This window comes from Dreissena polymorpha, chromosome 4, assembly GCF_020536995.1.
Source record: "Dreissena polymorpha isolate Duluth1 chromosome 4, UMN_Dpol_1.0, whole genome shotgun sequence".
Lineage (NCBI taxonomy): Eukaryota > Metazoa > Mollusca > Bivalvia > Myida > Dreissenidae > Dreissena > Dreissena polymorpha.
Window position 1 is genome coordinate 54,096,414 of NC_068358.1, and position 25,971 is coordinate 54,122,384.

General features: G+C 34.0%; 2 long non-coding RNA genes across 3 annotated transcripts; both read left to right on the forward strand.

Moving 5' to 3' along the window:
* Positions 1-2,143: 2,143 nt before the first annotated feature.
* LOC127876375 (uncharacterized) lies at positions 2,144-3,130 on the forward strand. The gene is made up of 2 exons (XR_008047841.1): positions 2,144-2,590; positions 2,958-3,130. It is a non-coding gene; the product is annotated as an uncharacterized LOC127876375 (long non-coding RNA).
* A 10,777-nt stretch (positions 3,131-13,907) lies between these two features.
* LOC127876376 (uncharacterized) lies at positions 13,908-18,729 on the forward strand. 2 transcript variants are annotated; one of them, XR_008047842.1, is made up of 5 exons: positions 13,908-14,733; positions 15,626-15,716; positions 16,173-16,229; positions 16,767-16,861; positions 18,559-18,729. It is a non-coding gene; the product is annotated as an uncharacterized LOC127876376 (long non-coding RNA). The 2 variants fall into 2 exon arrangements; XR_008047843.1 differs by having other exon boundaries at positions 14,620-14,733; positions 15,215-15,716.
* The last annotated feature ends 7,242 nt before the right edge of the window (positions 18,730-25,971 follow it).

Sequence of the window (25,971 nt, forward strand, 5' to 3'; positions counted from 1 at the left end):
ATACGTATTTTTTTTAATCTTTAACAATTCTTTTTGAAATTGCCAATTTATCCAAAATGTAAATAGGCCCCTTTAATGACGTCGATCGTCATTAATGTCTACGCATTACAATGTCAACAAATGTAGTCAACAGCTTAGCGAGTTATCTAGTACGAGCCAACGTGACGCACTTGACGTGATTGCGTTCATTGACGTACAGCAACAAAGCGTTAAGGGCGATGGACCAATCAGAGAAAGGTTATTTTTATATTTAACGCCTTTTTGACAAATTATACACGGAGTTTGAAGTTTCGTGTTTAATTATTGAGTGATGATGACCGATCGGAGTATCAAAAACTCGGTTATAAAAAGACGGGTTGCCTTTTGGAAGTCATATTGCCTTCACCACCGTCTGCCGAGTTAGGAAATCCTAAAGAAGAATTTACAAAATGAACACCATCGCCATTGTTGTGCCTGTCTCGTTTTGGGATGCATTGCTATTTCTGAAGCTCAGCGTAAGTAGATTACATGACCATCGCATTTTGATCGAATCGCAAGAAACAGTTTCCTAGTTTGGGGCTGTTTTTTTAATTTAATACTTGAGGTTTAATCCGGGTTTTAATATGATTCATAAAAACATTTATGTATTTATTTATTTTATTCATTATTTTTTCTTTTATTCTTTCATTCATTCATTCATTCATTCATTCATTCATTCATTCATTCATTCATTCATTCATTTTATTTATTTATTATTTATTTATTTATTTATTTATTTATGCATTTTGACGGTAAACTTTAATAAACATATTCTTTTTACAGAACGCACTTACGAAGGTCGCACTAGGCCATTTCGACCCATTACGGGGTCAGTAAGTACACGCATTGATTACTCGTACCATCTTTCACTTTAGCATTTTTCGTTATGTATTTCATCCGACATCAGTTTGAATGACAAATACATCAAGATCTTGTAGGATGTACTTTAGCTATAAAAACGTGAATTTGATAATAAAAATGTAGTTCTTATTACAACGTCGGATACCCACGTTTGACCCATGCCATACCCTCTATACTAATACTTGAGTATAACGTAATGCTCATTTTGGGGTATGAGAGGATGCTGTTGTCTCGTGCTAGCGGTGCATTAACTGCTGTTTGTAGTGGTTTTGTATGACACGATGTGGGTCGAAGTCACAAGACCTACTAGGTAAAAAGAGAAATGTACTTCGACGTACAATATGTACGTCGAAGTACATTTTTTGTACTTCGACGTATAAAATTGTACTTCGAGTTACAGTTTTTACCGACTCTTGAGTGTTAGCCAATCAGAAGACGCCTTACATCAATTGCTTTTTGAGATATTTGACATTGAAACATTACAGTATTATTATGTTTTATACCAAATTATGTGACTTTCGACCGCTAACTCATATATATTGTGCGTATTTATTGAACATTATTATTATTATTATTTATACCAAATTATGCGACTATCGACGCTAACTCATTGATATTTTTGTGGCGTATTATTGACCTGGCGTGGCGGAATAAAGTTAACCTCTGACTTATGCAAATATAATGGTTATCACAAAATACGACCAAACCAGGGAGGTTTTTATACATTTTTAATCCCGTAATCGTTTGGTAACTGTTGGTTACCGTTGGGAATTTCCTACACGTACAGTAATGCGCTGGACCTGATACTCTGCCCCGCATGGCCAATAAATACTTACTATATGCTTAATAATTTTAATTTTAAAAAAGTAACCTTGAATCTCCTTCAAATTAGTATATAATTTAGTTTAATGCATTAAATACTTGAAACTTCTTTTTTTTCAATTTTGATATTTTTATTCATTTTGTCCTCAATTAAAATTTTTTTTAAACATTATTATGAATAAATCTGAAGGAAAAGCGGCTCAAGAGACGAGTGTTTTGCTTGGCTGTTCAGAAAATGTGTACGTCAAAGTACAAACATGTACGTCGAAGTACAATTTGTACTTCGACGTACAAATATATACTTCGAAATGTATTTCATATATGTACTTCGAAGTACATTTTTGTACTTCGACTACATACTGTACGTCGAAGTACATTTCTCTTTTACCTAGTAGGTCTTATGGTACGCCATAGTTTTGCATAGGCAAAAAGCTGTCTGGTTGCCGCAGCCGTTGGTACATGCGCTTCTCAACTAGCCCGGTATATCGGCTTCCCTCGACATCAAGGGCAACAACCAAATTACATATCCTAAAAAAGTAAACGAAATGTTGGAAATCGCAACTATTACTTAAACCGTGTCCGAACTTTGGTTTTTTAAGTAAATTATGTAGAAGAGGTGCTGGGACACAGGCCGGGCCCTCACATAATGCAGCCTCAGTCGCGGACGGACACTATAAACTTCGAAGAGTCACACGTGCTATTACAACATGATTGTCTTTTGCAGGATACTGCCGCGATTACCTCAGTAATGCCGTCTCTCATCTAGACTCATAGATTACCTCAGTAATGCCGTCTCTCATCTAGACTCATAGATTACCTCAGTAATGCCGTCTCTCATCTAGACTCATATTGTGATGGAAGCAACACTTGCGTTTGTGTTAACGGAATGGTGAGTTGAATGAATGCACTGAATACTTAATTGTGTATATTAATATGTTCACAAAAGGTGATCAATGAATCATATGTATACTGATATTTTAAACTATTGTAACAGATAACTCTACACGCATTCATATATGAGAAATTGAATGGAAATAATAAAGTAATTAATTATGAGTGAATGTAAATCATAGAATGTTAAAAAATATTGAGACATTTAAATTAAGGGAATCATTGATTAGTGGCAGTATCAATGCGATCAAACTATATCTTGTCAATAGCTACTGTATTGTATTAACATGTAGATATTTATGCGAAACTTACCATTAAGTTGTAAGTCAGACCATTCTAATTTATACTTCAATTTCTTTCCTTAGCCTTCTCAATGCTTTCAAAGCAACTGTGCTCGATTCAGAGGAGGAAATATACACTGGTGAAGAGATAAACCAAAGACTGAAACAGTCGCGTTTCCTGTTATATTTCATGTAATGCATTATTTTTGTTAAATGACGTACATACTTGTTGAAATGATTAAAAAATGTGAAATATATCGGTTACCGTTGTTGTTATTTTCGGTATCATACTCAACCTTATCCACTTAGGCACATTTAGTTTACGTGGCCAATTTTCATTAAAAAAACACCAAGAGATCACACAGAAGTAAAAATAACACAAATACGTTGTTCTATACTCAGTTAATACAATGGTTCTAATAAAATGATGAATTAATGTTAAAGCTCCTGTCCACCTAGGCAATCAATGTATTTCCTGAAAGGCGTCAGTTTTATTGAAAATATATCAATAGGAAAATAAACGCATGGCGGCTTGATGCGAATGAATTATAATCGTATGTGTGCTTTTGATACGAACGCAATGTACTTATCTGATATACTTCAAAACACCGCTATCTACGATTACGTGTAACGAAAAAAAAAACGATTAATTATGTTCGTTTTTATTGACCTACATGTATTTCGATGCTGTTTACTTATGTTATTTTTGACTTAACGATGACCATCAAAGGGGGGTAATCACGTGATTATCAAGATGGCGAAGTCCATGCCTAGGAAGATATTTTTTTGCCGTTTTATTGCCTTTTATTACTTAAAGTTTTTAAATTCCGCTCACTTTCAAGCCATATTAGCAAGAAAGTTACTGGCGTTTATTTCATAGTTATATTCGCTCTATATCTCGACTTTATACTCGCTGCGAAATTTCTTATTGGAATGACCTACATGTAATTAGGGCTCCACCAAGAAATTTGCGGGGAGTAAAGTCGAGATAAGTAGCGAATTTAAATGCGAAATAAACGCTTATCACCGTTTTGCTGATGTAGCTGGAAAGTGAGCGTTATTTTAAAAAATAAACAAAAGTATAAAGCGTATAAAACGGCGAAAAATTACTGTCTCGAAATGGACGTCGCCATATTCACGTGATTACCCCCTCTGGATGGCAATAAGACATGTTTACTTCTAAGTTTATTTTTTTTTTAAATATATGTGGTGTAATGCTTCTAAGGAAAACATATATATATAATTGTGATCGGTCGAATAATCAAGATTTGCGAGTATTAAGTGGATAGTTTCATTAAACCCAAAACGATTTGATGCGTCTGTAATAAATCAAGCAAATAAATACACGTACACGATGAAGTACATACGGTAATGAGAAAGGACACTAGCGTGTACACATGTAATTTCATCTGAACCAATCGTTCCAATTACAAATATAATTAATGTGTTTCTAACCAACGATATGGTTTTCAATGAAATAAAAATTCTCTTTCAGTTCTGATAATATTTGAGCATGCGTTGAATACATTACGGTGGACAAGGCAAACAAAACATGAGTTTAGATACACTAATCCATTTGATTGTAATCTCATCGGAATAGCGGTTATAATTACAAATGTAACTTGACTACAGATGCACATCCACTCGATTTTCGGCAACTTGGAACAGCTTTATAAAACAATAACAATATAATACGTTTAATCATATGGTTTTTAGCTCGAATTCATCAAAAGCCTAAGGCGTATTAAAAGGTATCGAGTCCGTTTCCTGAGTAAAACACTTGGTGTTGTTCGGGGAGATCTAAAGAACTCTAACGCAGTGGGGATCGAATCCATGACATCCAGGTTGCAATACGGACACCATATCCACTACGCCACGGCGACCTTCACCATTATTTAAGAATCATTAGTTTATTTTACTGTAAAAATTGTAATAAAAAAAGTACAACATAATTTTAGATGCAACAGGTAACTTGACTTCCACCTCTCAGCACTTATGATTTAATGGCAGTAAACAGAGTACAGTGCATACAGCAAACTAACGCGTTTACAAACAACAACAGAGATTGCTATGCGAAATTGTTCAATATTCTCAACTGCTATATTGTAATGGTTATAAATACAAATAATAATATATCGAATTGATTTACTGTAAGGATCATGCAAAGTTCAAAGAGAAGACGTTGTCAATGACGAAATGAAGCTGTGAAACAACACGTTAGTCTTTTCAGGAACCTATATGTCCCTGATCTCACACACATCTTGTATAAAAACTTATTCACAAATTTCTGATAAGCGTTATTTGTTTTGTAGTTAGCAGAATGCAAACAACAATCGGAAGAGAGCTTGCAACGGCTTGGGAAAATTTATATCTCTAAATCAGCATTACAAGAGAAGCACGCATCGCGTCGACATTGATTTGGAAGTTAAGACACAGCGGTGCCTCTTCGCTTGAACAGCCTGTGAAAAAGCCTGTGGCGTTGTTTTTTATGCCTGTCTAATTGGACGTTTTTTGAAAGTAAAGTGGACGCTTATCATAGTTATAAATTTGTTTTGCCCGATGCATAATACTTGCAAATCTTTTTAAAATGGATCTAGTGACTTTGCAACAAAATATACTAGTAGTCAGATACATCTAAAATAAATAAAAACATGCTTTACATTAACATAAAATATAATTGACCTGCTCTAAACTGGAATGACATTCCGAAGTCAATCATTTTGTTTGCCATTGAAAGAAATCGTTTCAATCGTCGTGGTTAGCATTAATTAGTTTAGGTTCATTTAAGTATGATTGACGGAGTAATGTTTTCATTTGCGCTGAATTATTCGTTTGAGCAATGAAATCGTTTTTGTTTTCAATCATCATGTTTTAATTCACAGAAGCGTTTAGAGGATGGATATTTACGTCCATTCCAATTCATTTGTCTAATTCTTGAAACAAAACACATATTCCAATATTGACATTTTAATTTGTGTCGCTATCTTTTTTATCATGAGACTTTAAATCGCATGACTGGGAAGGACTACTTCCTGAGCTCAACACAGAGACAAATTTAATGAAACTGTTGTGCGAGAGATTGGTATTACTTTCAATCTCATAAAAGACTCGTCATTTCAAAGTCTTTCATACACCTCAATGACAAAAATCTTGTCTAGACGTAACACATGCATTTTATTTGAATTAAGTTATATTTCTAAGACTTAACACGTGGAAATAAAGGAACAGTTATTGTTTATTACTGTATTTCGGCCCAAATCTGGTAGTTTTGATGCACATTTCGGGAAACATGTCTTTTTGCCGCAGATGGAATAATCGATTTCATTTGATACTATTAACAAATGTTCATATATAGTGCCTTAGTTGCGTCGATGGTAAACGTGTATTTAGAGGGAGCGGTTGTTTTAGCAGAACATGTGTTGTACTTATTGAACAATAAGGGGATCTGATCGTAATTTTGTATAGGGGAAGATCATTGATTACCATTTTAATGTTTAAATTTCCTTGTTAGAACGTAATCAAAATCGTTTAAATAATGGCAGTTATTTTATTAAAGTCTTACTATAAGGGCTAGTAGAGTCCACTGGATTTCTCTTCAATTTCACAATATCTCAGCATGTAGATTTGAACATTGTTTTAATATAGAAGATGATTGCGATTATGGTTCAGTTGAGTACATGTGATACTAACTTAAAATTAACCATGGACAAGTTCACGGAGTGCAGGGCTAGAACCCACAACATTTGGAACGATGGGACCAATAGCACTATGATCGATCAACATAACTCTTTTACCCATGCATACTTACTCGTACATTAAATCTTTAGGCCAACATGCACACACTCTTGGATTTACCTCTGACAAATTTAATTTAAATAAAGTATAATTACTACAAGGTCTTTTATTGAAGGCATGTGGGAAATTGCCGTCAAAATAGATACAAGACAAAAATACATTACAAACGAAAAAACAACAATAAATAACAATGGTGTCACACCTAGGAATTCTCTATGCAGCACTGGGCGTATGAAAAAAATAAGGGAGCCGAACTTCATACTTGGCCCAAATGTATTCATAAGCCATTTTAGAGTTAATACATTTCACCTTATAGCGTTAAATCAAATTAGGTGAAATAAAGAAATAGTGAATTGAAAAAGGTCAAATACAATTCGTTTTACTATAATACATTTTTATATACATATTATAGTATTGCACTTCCAAGTTTCAGGAAGAAGCCCTATATATTTATATATATTAATTCATTGTTATATCGTAAATCACGATTTAAAAGCTTATGATCATTAAATTAAACATTACTTCTAGATACTGGTAAAGACCGTGTTCTAAGACTTTAACAAATATAAACATCAAGTTGTTAGATAACACCTCAAAAAAGCTTTCTGCGATTTACCCACTACCAACTCATCAAAACCGCTTTTGAACGTCAGCTAAACATTTGAGCTGGTAAATAGAACATATCAGCATGTTTGAAATACGCTGGTAGCACACTGCCTTATGTGTTAGTTGGGTTTTAAGGCATTCTGATAACAACTGCTAATGTTACTTATAGTTAGTCATGGCATTTGCACAAATATTGTCAACTTTCAAATCCAGTTAAAGCAGACGTTGATTTGATATTTGTACAAAAAATAGCATATGTTTTCTTCTGCAAATGTCATATAAGATCTTAATAATCAATAGCCGCACCACCTTTCCCCAACAGAGATTTGCGATTTTGCTTCTCTGTCTTAATCTGATCATGAAATTTCTTGTCAGTTACGCTGTAAAAAAAAAGATGAAAGAGCTCCTTAATTTGTACCTGAAACCTAATGTACATTCTCATCATTTTTGAAGTAACACATTATGTTGAAGATATTTTTTTATGGCAAGTATTAATGTTTACACTTACTGCATTAACGACAATGTTTGCGTTTTAAATTTTTAATTTGTGAGCTAATATAACTATCAATCAAAAGTAGACCTGTAACGATTCACCCATCATTCGATTCGATTCGATTTCGATACCAAATGGTCCGATTCGATTATTTCGATTCGATTTAAATTAAACTATTTGCTGCTTATTTTGCAAACTATTTCATGTTTGGTTTGTCCAGAGCATGAATGAATATGTTTGGTATTTGTTATTAACTTATTATGTTGTACATTAAAAGTGTTTAATTTTTGAAATACAATTTAAAACGCAACATTGTTTTATAAGTAACACATTTATTGAACACAACATCCTGTTGATTTATTCTTAAATAACATAAAATGCACATGCGTTTAACAGAAAACAAAAACAAACAAAATGTAAGTATATAAACAACATCCAGTTGACTTTTTAACAGAATGCACACAGTTTAGTAAACAAACCATATGGGTAACTTACGTCAACAAAACGTTTTGCAAGTTGCCTTTACATCAGAAACTTCGCGAAACCCAAAATGTTCGAAATACTTTAAATTTTAATTTGAAGGTGCGTCTTTTGGCACGGTTGAAGAAGCCATTTTACCGGCTGATGTAAATGCTCAGCGAGTAAATTGTTATTGTTTACATTCGGGATTTTCCGCGCATGCGCACTGGCTGGTTGGCAAAAAACACTAGTTACAGTAATGTAAAACATCTATAACGACTTTTGTTTAGTCAATAAAACGATAAAATAATCCGAAATAAACATCAAATCTCTTAAATAAGAGCGCAAATAAATCATATTTAGCACCAATACATTTTTATTTATAAATATAGTTTCGTCTTTATCAAAAAACGAATTAGTTAATAACATCAGAGTAAACGTGATCGGAAGACTAAATACTGAAAATCCCACAAACAAAACAAATAAATAAGCCGTATTCTTTCTTATATTTCTTATTCTTTTCCATTTAATGAATTTTCGCTTCGTTTCAATTGAATGACAATATTAATAATTTCAAGCATACAAATGGAAAAAAAACCTGCATATGTGCAAATTGAACTGTCTTTGCATATGTATATTGAATTTTTTTTAACTAAGTGATAAGGAGTGATACATGTAACAATCAAGCATTTTATGATAAATAACACTATATATTTAAGTTATTTTACGCAAGTATTTCCTGTTTTCATGATGGTGTTTAGTGCACTGCTGTAACGTACATTAGACGTAAATGCCGATTTTTTATGTTCCGGTAATCGTTAAAAACATTAATTGTGTAGCAGTAAAATTGCACGCAGTAAAATTGCACAAATTTTTAATTTATAGTTATTACGCACTGTATTTATGATTAAACTGGCTAATATACATACACTTAATCCTGCAAATCCATTTCGGACTAATATCTTCATTTTTTTTAAATATGTTAACATATTTTATTAAAGCAACTGTTACGTTTTTTGGCTTTAAAATTTGGCTTAAATGACTGCTGAATATGCCAAGAGATGATATGGAGGTATCATAAATTGTGTTGATGACCATAAAATCATCTGCCACATGTGGTTTATGCAGGCATCCAAGTATAGGTCCCTGGGTTTATGACACCATGTTTACTTTGTAACTGTCTGGCCAGTATCCGATCATAACGAGATAATCGGTTTGTGATGAACAAAGATGCAATTAAACACCGGGTTAAAAATGATGAAACAATCGGTGTCAAAATTGGTGTGAACAATTAAATAAAAGCAATTTCATTTGTCGAGAGAATTTATTAATGTGTAATATGGTAAGTTTTTACAGATATATATTAAGGTTCAAATCAGAACTATATGTTGCGTACATCTATTTGTGTTTGTTTTCGTCCTTAAGTGTGTTCTTTTATTAAATTTATTCTTAAAGAATTAACATTTCTGAGATTTTTCAAATCTAAAATGATGTGCTAAGCAGAGAGATCTTGTGGTAACCACATACCGAGCTCGTAGATTGTGTTCTTCTCCCGAGTTAGTTTTTAGTAAAAACAAATAATAACAACAATATAATCGTTCCTAAAATGAATTTCCTTGCATGATAATGTTTTATTCAGATATAATATAATACAATTATATTTGATATAGTGCATGATTATCAATAAAATCGATGATTATGTTCACCGTCTCTTTATGCACTTTATGAATTCCATCTCGTAATGCCAACCAGTTAGCGGATTCTAAAATTTTTCAGGTGCGCGCGACGTCACGCGTTTACTCGTCTATTCATTCATTCATTCATTCATTGGATCCATATTGGCTATTCACCAATCACAATACGTATTACACATGACAAGAACGTTAAGACGACGGATTTGGAAAGTAAGATTTAAAATGCGGATCAATCGGGATTGCAGTGAATCGAATCGAAATTGGCCGTATTGATATCGAAATCGAATCGGCGGCTTTGAACCGGCTTTTCGATGCATCGAACCGAATCGTTACAGCTCTAATCAAAAGGTGTTATTACCATAAAGCATTGATAAATTTTGTTTGATGTGAAATGACTGGACTTGCTATTTCTGGATTTGTCTAATGAGACCGGCATGCTCTACCTTTGAAAAGAACATTTCTGTTACTGACAGGACATTGTTAGTATAACAGTATAGAGTCCAAAAGACTTCAATAAATTCTGCTATACCCTCCAATATATCATCGCATTTTCAGCAGGTCATCATATATAGTCTAAAATGCTTCAATCAATTCTGCCATACCCTGCAATGTACCGACGCATCTTCAGTAGGTCATATTTATTTCCCAAATGCTTCAACCAATACTGCGATACCCTGCAATATAACACCGTATTGTCAGTAGGTCATTATATATAGCCCAAATGCTTCAATCAATGATGTCATGCCCTGTAATATCTCATGGCATTGTAAGTAGATCATAGTCCAAATTTCTCTAAAAAAAACTATAATGTCCTGTAATATATCAAGTTTAATCTTGATGCGTGACTTCGATTGCCACCGTCACGTTTTGATTGGTGTTGTTCGGGTACATGTAATATTTTTCTACATTAAATTCAGATGTTATTGACATTTATACACAACTTCACATTCTGCTATTGTTTAATCCTAATTTGAGCTATCAACATTTCTTTTTATTCTGTCTGTCATATTTGAAAGTTTTCAGTATCAGTGCAAACAAAATATACCATTGTATAAACGGTATAAAATAATGGCGCCACAAAACACAATATCTTGTTCCACTGACGTCATGATGAATAACATTTTTTAAATAATTTATAATCAGATAAAAATAAAAATAAATTTTGGATTGTACACGTTTGTTTGTCCCTTTTATGTCTGCATTATGAGCATCACATATGTGAGCATTCGATTAGTTGGAAAGGTTGATTAATCTCACATGATAACGTAGTCTACTTTCAGTTCTTCGTATGGCGCCTAAATCATGCGTTCGACACATTTTTTTTAAAATAATTTTTGCTTATAGTTTCAATAAGTTTCTTATTTGTAATATTCTTTACTTGATTTTTTCACTACATACATACATTTGATTGGTCAAGTAAACTAATGTAAAATACAATAACATTTAGTAGAAATTCAGTGTCTGCATGCCATAGCCCCTTCAATCAGTATAGTGTTTCTTTGGCTGTTGCTTAATTTCTATGTTGCCCAACTTGTACCTTCCCTGTAAAGTTATTATTGAAAAGTTTAGTTTCTTTTCATTGACAGTTTCTATAATGAGTTGAATGTTGGTCATTTGCCTTCAATAAGAACACGAATGGCTCTTCTGAAATTGTTCCTGGAGTTTCACTATTCCCTTATTGTCGACTGTTCAGGCATTCGACCCGTGGGCTCTTATTTAATGTGCGCCAATACAATATGCTCTTATTGTTTATGTATATATTTTATTTATTATTGTTTATATATATTTAATTTCTCACTTTTGATAACGCTTTCCTTGCCAACGAAACACTTTGCTCAATAAATCATTTATTAAACCAACATCACTCTTGTGATTATATTCTAAATATGCATGGCACAACACAGGGTATCTCTCGTTTCATATTAATTTATAACAATATTAAAAAAGGTTGTTTTCATCGTATGTCGCTTAGGAATATTGTTGACGTAATTTATTATATAAATTTTGAACATCAACCGTCAGTGCACCTACTGTAATATGACAATTATGTATACGGATTATCGAAAACATTCTGAACATGTTAGTACAAGATAATAACAGGGTCCAGGATATATAATAACAATACAATATACATGATTTTATATTTTACACCGTCAAAAATATCAGTATTTAAAACTGTTAATTTCTAAAGTATAGCTTAAAGGTTCTATAAAGGTCACAAATCCTATTATTATGCATATCAACTGGTCTAATTTTTACCGGATTTCAGTTACTCTTGCATAAAAACTGCTAATAGCACAGCTTAGGTACAACGTTGTCAAGAATTATGGAAGATAAACCCGTTTCATAATTGGAAGAAATGTTTACATTTTTGCAACTAACGTGATGTGTAGCCTCAGAGCGTTGACATATCGATGGTCCCCAATTCAAAATGCCGAACCTACATTTTTTGGCATTTCGCGATTTTGATACTGTGCAAAGCGGGAAATCAATGCGCATATACCCCCAAAATAACGAACTAGTTAACCAATCGCAACAGCTCAAAAAAGTCATGTGATGTAATGACGAACCGCATTGAATGAAGTCAAAATGACGAAGCTGCAAAAAATTGTAACTTCGGCATTTTGCGCGCTAATTATATTATTTAAGTATCAATATAGCCATGTATGTTTAAGGTAAATTGACGAAGCTATGGATCCCAGGATTGAGCCCCTGTTTGAGCACTTGCCTTGTTAGCGACTGGGTTCAGGATTCCATCCCTGGTCTGAGAACTAGCAACGTAAGCGTCGGATCCCGGTTTCGAGTCCCGAAGCACTCGCTTCATAAGAGAATGGTCCATGGATTTTGGATTCGAACCCGGGACCCTTCTTGTAAAGGGCGATTGCTCTGACCGGGGCTCGATCCCGGGAACCATCGTTTACGTGGGGAGAGCTAGATGCCTAAGTTTTCGGCGGTCCATGGGTTTGAATCACGGTGGAGCATTAGCCCTGAAAGCTTTGGGTCTCTAGATCGAGCCTCGGTGCACCAACAGTGACAGGTCCCGGCTTCGAGCCCCAGTCTGAGTACTAGCCCTGAAAGCTATGGATCCCGGGTTCAAGCCTGTGTCTTACCACTTGCCCAGTAAGGGAAGGATCCCGTTTGCGAACCTCAGTCTGAGCACTCGCACCGAAAGCTACGGGTTCACACAGGGACTCGAACCAAACAGCCGTCGCTAACATACCATACTGAGCACTCGCCTTCTAAGCGACCGGTTGCCGAAATGAGCACTAGCTCCGTAAGCAATATTTCCTGGTTTCGAGTCCCGGAATAAGAGCTCGCCTTGCAAGCGATGGGTGTTCGGGTTCGAGCGCCGGTCTGAGCACTAGCCCTGTAACTATAAATCTCGCATTTTTCGGGTCCGGCGCTTAGACTATGACTTGGATCAGGGTCCGTTCGCTTAAATGGTAAGTACTTAGCCGGGATTTTAGCCCGGGGCCCATAGCATACAGGATGAGTGCTCGGGCAGGGCCTCCAAACCGGGACCCGTTACGTAGAGTGCGAATGCTCAGACTGGGGTCCCAGTCGCTTACAGGGAAAGTCTTGGACTGGGGCTAAAACCCAAAGACCCATCGTTCAAAAAGGGAGCTATCAGGCCTGGATTCGAAACCGGAATCCGTCGCTTATGTGGCTAGTTTTCACACCAGCGTTCGAACCCTGAGCCCAGTCGCTAACTTGGCGATTGCTCAGATAGGGTCTCAAATCTGGGATCCATGGCTTACATGGCATGTGCTCAGACAGGGTTCGAATCGGGGATCTATAGCTTACAGGGATAGTGCTCAGACCGGCGCTCGAACCCGAGCACCTAGTAGTATAAGGGGGTACTAATTGTGATAAAACGGTAAAGATGAAACGCCGATCTGATTGGTTAAACTTAAAGTAGTGGCCTCAACTTAGTAGGTCCCACAAGTTATTTAGTTGAGGCAACAACTAATAAGTTGTGGAAACAAGTTATGAAGTTGTCTCCACAAGTTTCTAAGTTGAGGCCTCAACTTGCAAAGTTGTTCCCGCAAGTTATTAAGTTGAAGGAATAACTTAGTAAGTTAAATGAACAAATTACAAAGTTGAGGCTTCAACTTAATAAGTTTTGGGAACAAGTAAGGAAGTTGTGGCCACAAGTTACTAAGCTGAGGTCTCAACTTAATAAGTTGTGGGGACAACGTACTTAGTTGTTTCCACAAGTTATTTTAAAAGTTGTTTCCACAAGTTATTAAGTTGAAGCCACAACTTATGAAGTTGTTCCCTCAACTTTATAAGTTGTTCCCACAAGTTACTAAGCTGAGGCCACAATATAAATAAAGAATTGCGGTTGTCACCTCTGTGCCACCGTGTAAAACAGAAAAACACGCATTGCTTTGCTATATCTAATGGAAAACAGTGGAATAATTTATTCTATTGAAACGATATCTATTACAATTAGCTGTCCAATTTGCCGAAACATCACATAAATGCAAGTCTAAATGACGAAGATACATTTAACAGCAGATTTATTAACTTAACGTCAAATTAATTCCATACGAACATGCTCTATCACGAGACACTTTTAAAAATGTTAAAAATAATATTTATTTGATTTTGTGCAAGAAATGTTTAACAAAAATACGTCTCTTGAAAACTTGTGTTTTTGTAAGTTCGGCATTTTGAATTGGGACCATCGATATGCTAAAAAAGCCGAAAGAAAATTCAATTTTAATTCTATTTTAACAACTTTTTACCAACAGAAAGTTACTTATTAGATCACTACAAACGTTTTAACCATTTAGAAGAGACCTACTTTGTGAGTGATACCGGAAAACGTTTAAAGTCATCGTTATATTTTTTGGTGACCTGAGTCACTTTCACTTTCTCTTTCGCGAGTAAACAGCGATGTAAATAAAACTGATTGTTTGTAAACACAATTGACTTGGAGGACACTTTATTTTGAGCTCAAAACAAGTTGTATTGCTCATTTTTTTATTATGATGTCCAATAGCATATATATATATATATATATATTGTTTTTTGATAACCTTTATAAATAAAATATGATTTTTTTTAAATCTGTAAATAATTACGTATCTTCACCTTTATAGAGCCGTTAATCTTTATGTATTCACATGAAACAACAATTAAAACTTTAATATAAAAATACACTAGTACTATTTTCACCGAAACAAATTAACCGACAAATAAATACGGTAGCGCTATCATTTAGTTACATTGTACTAATACATTTTATTAACTGTTTGGTTAAACCATCATCCTTTTATCTTTTTCAGTCGTGGTTATTCTGTAACGAAAACAGTGAAAAACTATTAAAGTATTAATGAGGCATACGTTTATTCAGCAACATCATTGGTCTTTTTATCTCGGTACATGTGAGAGCATTTTAAAAATTTACCGCATGGCGTGCCTAAGCTAAGTTCATTAAGTAATTGATGTACTGTTTGACGTTTCTTATGAGCGTGCGCGTGAACGTAATTAGTCAATTAAATTAGCTTTATTTTAAACGTATTGTAACACTAACGCAAGGAAGTGATTGGTTAAAAATACAGTTTAATAGGACGCATAAACCACATTAACGTAATGTATGTTGACAAATCGGTCACGTCCGAAATCCTACCTGCCACTGTATATAAGACACTGAAGCTTTGTCAGTTACAAACAACTCTTAGTAATTTACTGTCCAGATAACCTCCAAAAAGAGAACTCAGATCAACATGCACAAATTCGCCATCTGTCTCTGCCTCTTTTTTGGCTGCTTAGCATTTACCCAAGCGCGTAAGTATCTTTTCTTGCTATTTAATGTTATAGGTTGAACTTTTTTTTAATTTCAGTTTTTGTTATGGTTGTTGCACTTTTAACAATAATAATGATAATTTATAATATCAATAATAATAAAAATAATAATAATAATAATAATAATAATAATAATAATAATAATAATAATAATAATAATGATTATAATGAATAAAAGTAATAATAATAAAAATAATTTGTAATTATAATAATAATAATAAAAATAATACTAATAAAGTAATAATAGTAATTATGATGATGATTATGATGATGATTTTGATGATGACAATTATGATGATGATGATGATGGTGGTGGTAGTGGTGATGATGATGATGATGATGATGATGATGATGATGATGATGATGATGATGATGATGATGATGATGATGATGATGATGATGATGATGATGATGATGGGGTTCGCCGTGTTGTTTCAGAAATATTAGGAAATACCGGATATTATGGCCGCCAGAGACAGGTCTTTCCCCAAGTCCGTAAGTACTTCGATAGTATGTTTTGTTCAGCTTCATTTTCGTGTTTTCGTTAGCACGAATATGAACAAAATATAAAGAAATGTCAGCGCTTTTCTCAGGATGACTTTCTCCTTTTAATCTGATGAAGACACTCGTACAAACTACAAACGACGGTCCGATTTGAAAATAAACAAAACATATAAGCATTGTTTACCAATGAATGCTTCTTTTACAAATGTTTTGTTATTTAAATAGAGGATATGGGAATATTTTAACGCGGACTGTGTTTATATGAAAACTATAAATATGGACTGCGTTTAAGGGAACATTTGTGGACATTCATGCGACGGATAATTAAATGAGGTTATGAATCACTTATGAATATGCGTTTTGTTTGTACTTATGTTTTTCAAAATCTAACGAACAATTTTGAATTGAAACGTTTAATGACGAATAACATGGCAATACATAAATGCACAGTTATTAAAAAGTTTCTGCTTAGCTTTAACATAGCCTGGCTAAATTTGCTAGTTCTGAACATCCCCATTATTCTTGCAGGTTATTGTTACGACTTCGTAGGTCGTCCTGTGACCCCAGGACAGCAATACAGTAACGATGGATGTAACACTTGTAGGTGTGGTTACAACGGACAGGTAATGCCATCATACTTTATGCTGAACTTTACTTTTTATAGACAAAAGTTGTTACAGGGTCGTACGCAGGAATTTTTTACTAGGGGCCCAACCAGGGAGGGTGCGGGAGGGGTCTTCCCGTGTGGGACGGATCTTTCATCCCTATTTTGTTTTATTTTTGCACTTTTCAAGGTGAATTTAAATGCTTAACAAAAATTGTTTTGTAATATAAATTTATGGAATATAACAAGTAAATCAGCACCTTTCTGGAGTCTAAAGCTTTAAGTATTGGTGTGAACAGTATTTTCAGAAATGTATTATATTTGATGAAGAAGGAAAGCAAACTTTGAAAAACAAAAACCTTTGTAAAGATATGTATCATAAAGTATGACTGACGTATAACAATAATACTATTTTCTCTTTGAATTCAAGCCTTCTCTAAAGTTTCAAAGTGAATTCCTAATAAAATGTTTATCATCTACTACACCGTTTTACTTTCACCACCATCAACACAGATAAACCATCAAAATTGTTAACAACTGTGACATTAGATTGGATCTTGAAACGTTTTCTATAATAACCGTTTTCCGTAGGTTGTTTTACGGAACTAAATCAGATTTTTAGCTGATTTTTGTATGCGAGTCTACCTACATGACCGAAAGATAAAGTGTAAAATTTGTTCCGGCCTTGGGCTTAAATTTTCACTATAATAACCGTTTTCCTGAGGTTTTTTTGCAACTCTTTCAGATATTAAGCTGATTATTATGCACCGGTAGGGTGGCATATGACAGTTGGACTGTCTGTCCGTTTGTCCGGCATTTCATTATCCAGACTTTTTTTCAAAACGCATTAAGATATTGACCTGATATTTGGTGTGTGAGTCTACCTACAAGACTTTCGGATGAAGTATGACTTTCGTTCCGGTCCATAGATTTTTGGCGAAGATTTGGGCCTTGGACTTTGACAAAGAAACTTGCCGGTTCAAAGTAATTAATAATTGTCTATATCACCTCTCTTATCGCTTCCAACATTATTTGTTTTTCACAAATTATTAACGTCAGCAATATTCAGGCCTACGACCTCCTGTATCGTTTGCTTCCATACGCTGCTTCTCTCTATTTCTCAAAAAGTGTGACACCAACCATCGATAGATGAAGCATTCAGGATCACAAGGGGGTATTGACTAACAGGGGATTTGTGTACAAGGCCATAAAAACATTGCCTAGGGGCATATCTCCACTGGCGAGTAAAATAGCGCTAATCCCCCTGTTTATCAGGGAAAATAAAACCCATCTCCTTTTTTGTATTGAGGGGAAGTGTACTTTGGGCCCCTTCATTGCAGAAGGTCCATTATTAAAAAAATCCTTACTTGACAACCAGCTAGGGTGCCCGAGCCCCATACCCCCCTCCCCCCCCACCCCAGCGTACGTGCCTGATGTTTGTGTATTTAATCGATGTTAGATGAATAAGTAGTAAAAATAGTTTGGCCTGTTATAACCACTGCTTAGCAGATGTGCTGGCATTATATTCACTTTGAAACGATTGATGACGTTGCAAGCAAAAACTGTCGGAACTCGCTAAATATATTAAATCCATGCAATCGGTATACTTGTATTCATTCATTCACGTCTTCAATCTTATTATGTTCGTTACTTTAAAAAAATACTAATTGATTCATGACTGAAAAAAACACACACCATGTTTTTGTTTTTGTTTAGGGCGCCTGTACACTGATGGCATGCAACCCCAGTATTCGTGGTCACAGGGAAGGATATGTCAGGAATTGGTAGACACTCCTCGACTTCAATGATTTGTCTAGTTTTATTTCATCCACGACGATGCATTTTGAATCACCTCATTGTTTTCTATTATTAAACGTGCAATATGTATGATAAGGCATTGCTATCCACAGAGCCTTTGTTGTTGTTGTTTTAATGTGATGCCGCAGACAATATATTAGTTACACGATCCCGTATCCAAACTTGCATTGATATGCTACCATTCAATAACATCTGTATCCATTTGATATGTATATATACTCGAAAACACAACATTAACTTAATGTAAGTGAGAACAACACGTATAATTGGATTATTTTACTCGAAAGTGATCAATTCTACAGATAAACATGCCCGACAAAACTTGTGTCTATGAACACAAAAAAAACACACTTTCTTCGTATACAATATACATTTTATCAGAAGTGGCTGTCACAATGTGATCTATGCTCTCTCTTATAAAGTAATCCGACTGAGATATCATCTTTATCATCACTGTTTATTTAATTTATTAGACCTTTACAGATTTTAAAACAGTCGCCAAGTACCGACTCGGATACCTGATCATACTCAATACAGAAATAATTCAATTGTACAATAAGTTGAACGTTGGAAATGATTTAAGTTTGTATTATGTATTGTGTAAATAATGAATGATCTGTTAAACAAAAATTATGATTTGCCACAGCATTAACAGGCATTGCGAGTTTGTACAAGTACGCCTGTAAGAAATGTATGACATATATCGTTAGGGTGTTGTATGATTTATAACATTTTACGAAAACATACACATGTGCGTGCCGTTGTTAAGTCTCTACTTAGTGTAAGTTATCCGTAGAAAATACTCTTTTGGAGGCACTCTTCGGTTTATCGGACTTCGACCTCGGGTTTGCAGGATCTGTGTTTGAGCCGAGCTGCGCACACCGATAATGTCAACACCTGACAACAAATCAAGCACCATTTAAATGTTTAAATTTTTACACACAAATTTAGAGAATTAAGTACATGTATGCACACAGTTATTTTTTTAATTCAATATAAGACATATAATGTATACATGTATATGATCATAAAAACAAAGTGATACCATGTGGCAGCAATAATGTTCAAAACATATTATACAAGATATGCTAATATATACTTTTTTGACCTTGTGGTTTTCTTTTGATTAAACAAAAAAGGTTAATATTTATTTATTTATTTGGTTGTTTGTGATAGGTGTTAAAAAAAATAAAATAAAAATAACAATTATGAATAAAGATGAGTTGCAAGAAAGCAAACTGGACTTGTTTATGAAAGTTTGACGTGTTTCCATTTTTGCATACAATTTAACTATACGTTCATCATAAATTATCAATCAAAAATAGAAATACAATCTTACCAGTTTCGCAATGTTTTCGTGAATTTCCAAGTCAATGCGCAACTTTCCCGTGAATTCGAGCAGTCGAAACACTGCATGACTTGCTGCTTAACTTACCATAGAGATAATAGCAAAAAAGCAAACGTGGGACCGACCTTTATGATTTTCAATTAATTAAAAAGTTTGTTTGGACCCCCACCTTTAAATATGCTATAAGAAGGACCTTAACGACATTCACACAATTTCACAGGCTTCAACTGAAATTATCACCAAAACGTTTTCATGACAAAATAAATACGGATGATTATGTCGAATAGTTTTTATTTGAAACATGGTACAGAACCCATGGGACGTTGCGGCTTTTGTCCAAATAAACAAGGGAATGACACATTCTCTTCAAGAAAGGAACATAATTCAAAAAGCACTTTGCAACCAAAACAATGTTCAGTTGATAGCTGTAAAAACGTGCAGCTCAATCTGCACACTATGAGCTCCTTTCATTAAACTGCTCGCAACACAGTATTATGAGTTATTTGAATTAGCCGTTCATCTTTTGAAATCAAAACGTGTCCAAGAAGGCTAATATTTGACCCATGTACCCCAAAAAACATAACCTTGCATGATAATTAAAAGTGTAGACACACAACAGTGAACACAATGGGGGTACGCATCAGGTCGCTAGCATGAAAATACCCATTGGACTGGTTTAGTGAGTATGCGCATAAGTGACTGATCTTATTACCCTCAACAGATAATACCTGATCTGAAGGCATTTCAAATGCAGCAAAAAAGCGACACACGCCTCAGATTTAACAACTGCCTTAATCATTCAAGCTTGAAACACATGCAAGTTACATGCAAAGCACCTGAATTGTGTTTTAAACTGAACAATAGCATACGCATAAGTACGTGCAGACCTTGTTCACTGATGTTCTATAATCTGAGTGCAAATCACATTCCTTACTACATTGTCTGTTTTTAATTATAGCTGTAATTTACGTAATTCAGAGAATATTGTTCGCTTCAGACAATGACCGTACATTTGTCTACAACTACTGCTTTCGGCAGCCTAGTAAGAATAACATTCTTTAATAAATTAGGCGGCATCTGCACGTGATTTATACCGAAATCTATTGAAAAATCACAAGCCATTGTGGACATTTTAAATACATCCCAAATTGTATGTCAAATGTGTAACAACTAATACGTTATGCATTTCAACCAGTAGTAACTGTTCTTTCCACAAGTTTGTGTACGTGTATGACGCGCACGCCGTTCACTATACTCAAATAATATAAAAAGTCAAATGTTATTGCTAAGATTACATTAATGAATTATTTCGATGTGTTTAAAAAATCTTATTTAGACTTTCAAGACGCAAAATATATTTCCTAATGAATGTTTTGAATTTCCATCAGTGAAGCTTGTTATGGTACCATACTGTGAATTGTATAACAAAAATTCATATAGATGATAACCTCCCTTTGTTCAGCCAGAAGAATTATCGAATTTAAGCCGCGACATTGGCAGAACTATCCCATCCAGCAATCGTTCAATGCTGGAATTAAATTTATTTGTGATCTATTGATAAAGGGGACCTCTATATCAGTTGATAAACTAAATAGAATGTATTATTTGAACATGCATTTTTAATACATATACATTAGTAACATTCATTCGATACTTGGAACAAACAGTATTTTAAATATAATTAAAAATACTGATCGTCCATTTTGGAAACGTGGTGTTGAAAAATTTAACACATTTATTCTGGCAATGTCAGTTATCTTAAACATAAACGATGACTTGTTACCAGGATTATATTTTGCTTTTAGAAATAAAACACTTGTCTACTTGGGTATTCAACAAACTCTGCTAGATCCATAAATAATGTGATTGTGTTTAACTTTATTAGGAGGTACTTATACACGTTTTAAAATGAATACATACATTCTAAGCATACCGGCGGCCAACAAATAAACACAGTAATAGTATAATAACTTAAGAAAAATATCAGTTTAAAAATAAATCAGAATCTTTTGACAGATAATTGGGATACATTAATTATATTGCTTTATCTTGTAATAAAACATATTGTGATAATAAAGTATATCTTATTTCTGTATGTTCCTAATACAGACATACGTTGAGAGTATCGCGTCGTGAAAAACTGCTTTATTGAAATAAAACAATAATAAAGTAAATTAATGTTTTCAGAGACAAAATGGACCGAATCCACCCCATATTGGCACAGAATTGTTATGACACTTTGTTCCAGGCCTAAGATAGTGAAATGACATCTACATCTACCACGTTCCATAGTTGCTACAGAGACTCTTGCGGTAACTTAAGTAAATATCATTGATTTTCAGTGAGTGTTCTCTAAAGATACCTTAATTTTTTATCACATAATATTAATTATTATTGTAACTTATTATGTTACAAAAATAAATCCGAAACAATAATATTCCTTTGCTTTTTTACCAATGTAAATAAATGCAAGTTTATATATACATTCTATAATATAAAACTGACTGTGTTGACATCATTTCGCCATGACAAATAATAAAGATAACATTTGCAATACCCCGGAACTGTAAGCGATAACTGCATGGTATTGTCATGTTTTGTCTAGCAAATATAGATGTACGCTATCCATTAGAAAATTAAAATTACACCATTTTTAATGATTCATTAATATGGCTTGACATTTACAGTATATCAATTGTGCAATATAATAGAAATCACTTCTGACACAAACATTTAAACACCAGTACATTTCGGTGTTTTTCGTAGTTTGAGCAATAACAATTTAATCGAAGCTTTTTAAAGACAAAGCTCCCTGAACAACGAAGGCTAAACCAAAAATATTCAGTAAAACGTTAATCTCCACACCATGGCACGCGACTAACACAATGAACATTATATATGTGTATAATATTTGTGTTGTATTTAGCCGTTTTATATGATAAAGATTTTGAATGGTTTAGTGCTGATGCTGGCTATCAATGAAAGACGCTGTTTCTCACAACATATGTAAGACACACGAATGATAACCCTTAAAAGCAAGTACACAGTTTGAGATAGGAAATAGACCATGTAGTACTAAATATTAAATACCATAACGCAAAATGTCAGGCTATCCCATACTGACAAATAATGTAAGCCTTTGTTTTTAATCCCTGTGAGCTGCGATGCGGGACGTTTGTCCATGCCTTGAAACGTTAACAAAGCCTGAAACTAATACGCATAACATTGTATGAAATCATAAATTCGCTGGCTTTGAAGGCAGAGAGTTCCTTGCGTTAAATGAATTTGAACAGAAGACTGAAATACAAACAATCAAACCAATGGATACGTTGGAAATCCCCCATGAGATTTCAGATTCGTTAGTGACGCTTCATGATTATAACGTTCTACTTTGGCATACTAAGTGTTTATCCATATTTAACTCGTCTTATTATTAAAATTGATTCAAACGCAGTAACTTTTGTCATGCTTTTCTATTTTTAAATGAAAGGGCTCTTATTAGATGTGATGCAATTTGTTTCAACAAGCACAAAAAACGCACACAACAACCGCCTATTTTGTTTTTTTATGATAAATTGTTAAATAAAAATACCAGACAGATGCTCGGACTTTGAGATTGCAACGTTTTCCGTCGTTATAACAAATAAATCAGATGCGTGTCACCAGTTCGGTGATGTAAGCATGATCATAAGCGTTCTTAAGCCTACGCCATCATTCAATGCTTAAAATAGTACTTATCGGAGATTGTTATGGAAGCTCTTTACGGTAGAGATTCCTTGACAGTTCTCAGTTGAAGCGAAATAATAGGCCTCGGAACTTTTAAATATATACCACAACTTAACCCTTTCCTACGCAGAAGCAAAGTGAAAATGGCTATGTGCAAACAGCATAAAACCAGAACAGCCTGCGAGTAACTCGCAGTCTGTTCAGGGTTTATGCTGTTTGCTGCTCATCAGTATCTAAGGGTTGAACTAAAGCCTTTACAACTTCAATCTATTAAGAAAGGTATGTTATTAAATTTTAACTTTCTAAGGTGCTACACATGCGTCGAAATACGTATTTAAGTGGTTAAGGGATAAATCAGGGGTACACAGTTTTTGCATAAGAGGCATTTAAATTTATTCAATTGAAAACAATATCGATGTGAGCAATTTCAGGAAATGAATTTTCAAGGGATCGCCGACATCTTGACAATAATCTGGAGCGTGTGTTCGGCATTAGACAAAAACAGCCTAACCCTGACCGATATCTATGCGACATTTTGGGGAATATCCCGGGCTTCTATGCAACTGTATTCGTTGGTTGCTCAACTTTGTGAGGTCCACTGAAAGCCTTCAAGGGACCATTATATCGGAAGCAGCTTTGAGGGAAAGTGTATGTTAGTATCATTATGTTAACGACTGTAACTGTTTACTGTTGGTTTAAATGCAATGTAAGAAACCTTTATATTCGTGATTTGATTATGCCCGATTGACCTATTTGACGATGTCTTGAAACTCTGCTGATAATAACCCATCAATATAATTTAAAATCGTTTTGCGACATGCGTTAAATTTGTATTATTGTTTCAATATTTATATTTTTGGTTAGAAGATAGACCGACTATTGTTAAAAATCATTATAGTTTGATAAAGACACATATTAATTACAAGTATCTTTAATTTATAATATATAATATCTTGCTCAATTATGTGAAATGTTACCGGTTAAAATCAAATGAATAGCTTTCGATTGCCATCTGGGAAGTATATCAGCTATATTTTCACTGCTTTCATTACGCAAGGGAACAAGTTTAGTTTGAACGTCACTGCAATCATTAAAACATTAAGTGCTGTCCGAAAAATTTGTTTACATACTCGTATAAACTTGTTAAAATGGTCCAATTTAGAAGCAATTTTTGTAATTATAGTTCCATACCGTTCAATATATAATTAAATTGGCGATAAACTAAACAAAATAGGTATTGTGTTACCAGAAGATCTTTATTAATAAAACAACTAACGTTCACATATTTTTACACATGTCGTTCTGTGTGCATTCAAATTGAAAAAGTGGGTTGACATGAAACACTGGACGTGAATGTTCAGTTATGACCCTAATGTAATTTTGTGACTTTAAAACAAACCCATTCAAACATTTCCTTTTATTAACTCAATAGCTAATCAAATTAATGGCATTAAATAAACCCAGTAAAAACATGTCCGTATCTTAACACAATAACTTATCACATTCATGGTCATAAATTTAAGGTACATACGTCGAGCGGACAAGCTGATGATTTAAAGAGCAAAAACATCGGGCTGATAAGATATCGTACATGGCGATTTGATCAGCGAATCGATGTTTTAACCACTTGTGTACTTCTCAAATAACATCGTACAGTGTCCTTTACATGGTTTGGGTACCGTTATTATATAAAATTATTTGTTGATAACGAATACGTCACACATCGATAAGAGTATTAAGATGCATTTCAATGGATTGACATTTCAATTTAATGTTTACGTCATCCCAACTGTTCCGTAGCATTGGATTTGGAGATGATTAAGTTCTGTATATTTATTTCGAAACAATTTACATGAGCTTAATTTAATGTTTGAATGAGCACAATATTTTTCAATTTTACGCTGAACGAATAAACAGTGTGGAAATCCTTAGGGGAACTATTTTTATTAACTAAGCCTTTAAATATTGTGGTGAATAGATTATCCAGCAGTGGAACAATTCCTTTGATGTTGTTAGATTTTAAATGCCGTTGAATCCTTAGAACTTGTGTTAAAGATGTTCCAGTAAATATAAAACGGAAAACACTAATACTTTGTGTGCAAACAAACATACTAATACATACTAGTTATGTGAAGCAATAATTTTTATGACAACATTTTTATAATTAAATACAGATATTCACACAGAATGCATCCATCATATTCCATAATATATAAAATCTTGTAGAATCGAATATG